Here is a 4,884-nt window from a genome sequence, read left to right as displayed (position 1 = left end):
ATTTTTTTGGGACTTAGTCATTTTTCCGGCATTTATCAGACTTTCAGATAGGGGAAATGTCAGTGAGCGTTCCGATTTCAGTTTCAGAGCGATTCGCCCAATGAGTCCTTGATATTTAGTCATTTTCAGCCAATTTTCTGGATTTTTGAAAATTTCACTTTTTTGTGAAAATATCCACTAAATGAGGGAATAATATGTGTGAGGGTACCCCAGGAGAGTTCCAAATGTGTGTGGGTAGAATATTTATCCCACGGGGGTAAAATTGAAAAAAGTTGAAAAAAAATTTTTTTGGGACTTAGTCATTTTTCCGGCGTTTATCAGACTTTCAGATAGGGGAAATGTCAGTGAGCGTTCCGATTTCAGTTCCAGAGTGATTCGCCCAATGAGTCCTTGATATTTAGTCGTTTTCAGCCAATTTTCTGGATTTTTGAAAATTTCACTTTTTTGTGAAAATATCCACTAAACGAGGGAATAATATGTGTGAGGGTACCCCAGGAGAGTTCCAAATGTGTGTGGGTAGAATATTTATCCCACAGGGGTAAAATTGAAAAAAGTTGAAAAATTTTTTTTTTGGACTTAGTCATTTTTCCGGCGTTTATCAGACTTTCAGATAGGGGAAATGTCAGTGAGCGTTCCGATTTCAGTTTCAGAGCGATTCGCCCAATGAGTCCTTGATATTTAGTCATTTTCAGCCAATTTTCTGGATTTTTGAAAATTTCACTTTTTTGTGAAAATATCCACTAAATGAGGGAATAATATGTGTGAGGGTACCCCAGGAGAGTTCCAAATGTGTGTGGGTAGAATATATATCCCACAGGGGTAAAATTGAAAACAGTTGAAAAAAGAATTTTTTTGGGACTTAGTCATTTTTCCGGCGTTTATCAGACTTTCAGATAGGGGAAATGTCAGTGAGCGTTCCGATTTCAGTTTCAGAGCGATTCGCCCAATGAGTCCTTGATATTTAGTCATTTTCAGCCAATTTTCTGGATTTTTGAAAATTTCACTTTTTTGTGAAAATATCCACTAAATGAGGGAATAATATGTGTGAGGGTACCCCAGGAGAGTTCCAAATGTGTGTGGGTAGAATATTTATCCCACGGGGGTAAAATTGAGAAAAGTTGAAAAAAAATTTTTTTTGGACTTAGTCATTTTTCCGGCGTTTATCAGACTTTCAGATAGGGGAAATGTCAGTGAGCGTTCCGATTTCAGTTCCAGAGCGATTCGCCCAATGAGTCCTTGATATTTAATCATTTTCAGCCAATTTTCTGGATTTTTGAAAATTTCACTTTTTTGTGAAAATATCCACTAAATGAGGGAATAATATGTGTGAGGGTACCCCAGGAGAGTTCCAAATGTGTGTGGGTAGAATATATATCCCACGGGGGTAAAATTGAAAACAGTTGAAAAAAGAATTTTTTTGGGACTTAGTCATTTTTCCGGCGTTTATCAGACTTTCAGATAGGGGAAATGTCAGTGAGCGTTCCGATTTCAGTTTCAGAGCGATTCGCCCAATGAGTCCTTGATATTTAGTCATTTTCAGCCAATTTTCTGGATTTTTGAAAATTTCACTTTTTTATGAAAATATCCACTAAATGAGGGAATAATATGTGTGAGGGTACCCCAGGAGAGTTCCAAATGTGTGTGGGTAGAATATATATCCCACAGGGGTAAAATTGAAAAAAGTTGAAAAAATTTTTTTTTGGACTTAGTCATTTTTCCGGCGTTTATCAGACTTTCAGATAGGGGAAATGTCAGTGAGCGTTCCGATTTCAGCTCCAGAGCGATTCGCCCAATGAGTCCTTGATATTTAGTCGTTTTCAGCCAATTTTCTGGATTTTTGAAAATTTCACTTTTTTGTGAAAATATCCACTAAACGAGGGAAAAATATGTGTGAGGGTACCCCAGGAGAGTTCCAAATGTGTGTGGGTAGAATATATATCCCACGGGGGTAAAATTGAAAACAGTTGAAAAAAGAATTTTTTTGGGACTTAGTCATTTTTCCGGCATTTATCAGACTTTCAGATAGGGGAAATGTCAGTGAGCGTTCCGATTTCAGTTTCAGAGCGATTCGCCCAATGAGTCCTTGATATTTAGTCATTTTCAGCCAATTTTCTGGATTTTTGAAAATTTCACTTTTTTGTGAAAATATCCACTAAATGAGGGAATAATATGTGTGAGGGTACCCCAGGAGAGTTCCAAATGTGTGTGGGTAGAATATATATCCCACGGGGGTAAAATTGAAAACAGTTGAAAAAAGAATTTTTTTGGGACTTAGTCATTTTTCCGGCGTTTATCAGACTTTCAGATAGGGGAAATGTCAGTGAGCGTTCCGATTTCAGTTTCAGAGCGATTCGCCCAATGAGTCCTTGATATTTAGTCATTTTCAGCCAATTTTCTGGATTTTTGAAAATTTCACTTTTTTGTGAAAATATCCACTAAATGAGGGAATAATATGTGTGAGGGTACCCCAGGAGAGTTCCAAATGTGTTTGGGTAGAATATATATCCCACAGGGGTAAAATTGAAAAAATTTGAAAAAATTTTTTTTTGGACTTAGTCATTTTTCCGTCGTTTATCAGACTTTCAGATAGGGGAAATGTCAGTGAGCGTTCCGATTTCAGTTTCAGAGCGATTCGCCCAATGAGTCCTTGATATTTAGTCATTTTCAGCCAATTTTCTGGATTTTTGAAAATTTCACTTTTTTGTGAAAATATCCACTAAATGAGGGAATAATATGTGTGAGGGTACCCCAGGAGAGTTCCAAATGTGTGTGGGTAGAATATATATCCCACGGGGGTAAAATTGAAAACAGTTGAAAAAAGAATTTTTTTGGGACTTAGTCATTTTTCCGGCGTTTATCAGACTTTCAGATAGGGGAAATGTCAGTGAGCGTTCCGATTTCAGTTTCAGAGCGATTCGCCCAATGAGTCCTTGATATTTAGTCATTTTCAGCCAATTTTCTGGATTTTTGAAAATTTCACTTTTTTATGAAAATATCCACTAAATGAGGGAATAATATGTGTGAGGGTACCCCAGGAGAGTTCCAAATGTGTGTGGGTAGAATATATATCCCACAGGGGTAAAATTGAAAAAAGTTGAAAAAATTTTTTTTGGACTTAGTCATTTTTCCGGCGTTTATCAGACTTTCAGATAGGGGAAATGTCAGTGAGCATTCCGATTTCAGTTCCAGAGCGATTCGCCCAATGAGTCCATGATATTTAGTCATTTTCAGCTTATTTTCTGGATTTTTGAAAATTTCAGTTTTTTGTGAAAATATCCACTAAATGAGGGAATAATATGTGTGAGGGTACCCCAGGAGAGTTCCAAATGTGTGTGGGTAGAATATTTATCCCACGGGGGTAAAATTGAGAAAAGTTGAAAAAAAATTTTTTTTGGACTTAGTCATTTTTCCGGCGTTTATCAGACTTTCAGATAGGGGAAATGTCAGTGAGCGTTCCGATTTCAGTTCCAGAGCGATTCGCCCAATGAGTCCTTGATATTTAGTCATTTTCAGCCAATTTTCTGGATTTTTGAAAATTTCACTTTTTTGTGAAAATATCCACTAAATGAGGGAATAATATGTGTGAGGGTACCCCAGGAGAGTTCCAAATGTGTTTGGGTAGAATATATATCCCACAGGGGTAAAATTTAAAAAATTTGAAAAATTTTTTTTTTGGACTTAGTCATTTTTCCGTCGTTTATCAGACTTTCAGATAGGGGAAATGTCAGTGAGCGTTCCGATTTCAGTTTCAGAGCGATTCGCCCAATGAGTCCTTGATATTTAGTCATTTTCAGCCAATTTTCTGGATTTTTGAAAATTTCACTTTTTTGTGAAAATATCCACTAAATGAGGGAATAATATGTGTGAGGGTACCCCAGGAGAGTTCCAAATGTGTGTGGGTAGAATATTTATCCCACGGGGGTAAAATTGAGAAAAGTTGAAAAAAAATTTTTTTTGGACTTAGTCATTTTTCCGGCGTTTATCAGACTTTCAGATAGGGGAAATGTCAGTGAGCGTTCCGATTTCAGTTCCAGAGCGATTCGCCCAATGAGTCCTTGATATTTAATCATTTTCAGCCAATTTTCTGGATTTTTGAAAATTTCACTTTTTTGTGAAAATATCCACTAAATGAGGGAATAATATGTGTGAGGGTACCCCAGGAGAGTTCCAAATGTGTGTGGGTAGAATATATATCCCACGGGGGTAAAATTGAAAACAGTTGAAAAAAGAATTTTTTTGGGACTTAGTCATTTTTCCGGCGTTTATCAGACTTTCAGATAGGGGAAATGTCAGTGAGCGTTCCGATTTCAGTTTCAGAGCGATTCGCCCAATGAGTCCTTGATATTTAGTCATTTTCAGCCAATTTTCTGGATTTTTGAAAATTTCACTTTTTTATGAAAATATCCACTAAATGAGGGAATAATATGTGTGAGGGTACCCCAGGAGAGTTCCAAATGTGTGTGGGTAGAATATATATCCCACAGGGGTAAAATTGAAAAAAGTTGAAAAAATTTTTTTTTGGACTTAGTCATTTTTCCGGCGTTTATCAGACTTTCAGATAGGGGAAATGTCAGTGAGCGTTCCGATTTCAGCTCCAGAGCGATTCGCCCAATGAGTCCTTGATATTTAGTCGTTTTCAGCCAATTTTCTGGATTTTTGAAAATTTCACTTTTTCGTGAAAATATCCACTAAACGAGGGAAAAATATGTGTGAGGGTACCCCAGGAGAGTTCCAAATGTGTGTGGGTAGAATATATATCCCACGAGGGTAAAATTGAAAAAAGTTGAAAAAAAAATTTTTTTGGACTTAGTCATTTTTCTGGTGTTTATCAGACTTTCAGATAGTGGAAATGTCAGTGAGCGTTCCGATTTCAGTTCCAGAGCG

The sequence above is a fragment of the Phyllobates terribilis genome, unplaced genomic scaffold (assembly GCF_046119375.1).
Source record: "Phyllobates terribilis strain yellow unplaced genomic scaffold, ASM4611937v1 Scaffold_226__1_contigs__length_3207580, whole genome shotgun sequence".
In the NCBI taxonomy this organism is placed as follows: Eukaryota; Metazoa; Chordata; class Amphibia; order Anura; family Dendrobatidae; genus Phyllobates; species Phyllobates terribilis.
This window is presented reverse-complemented; position numbering follows the sequence as displayed.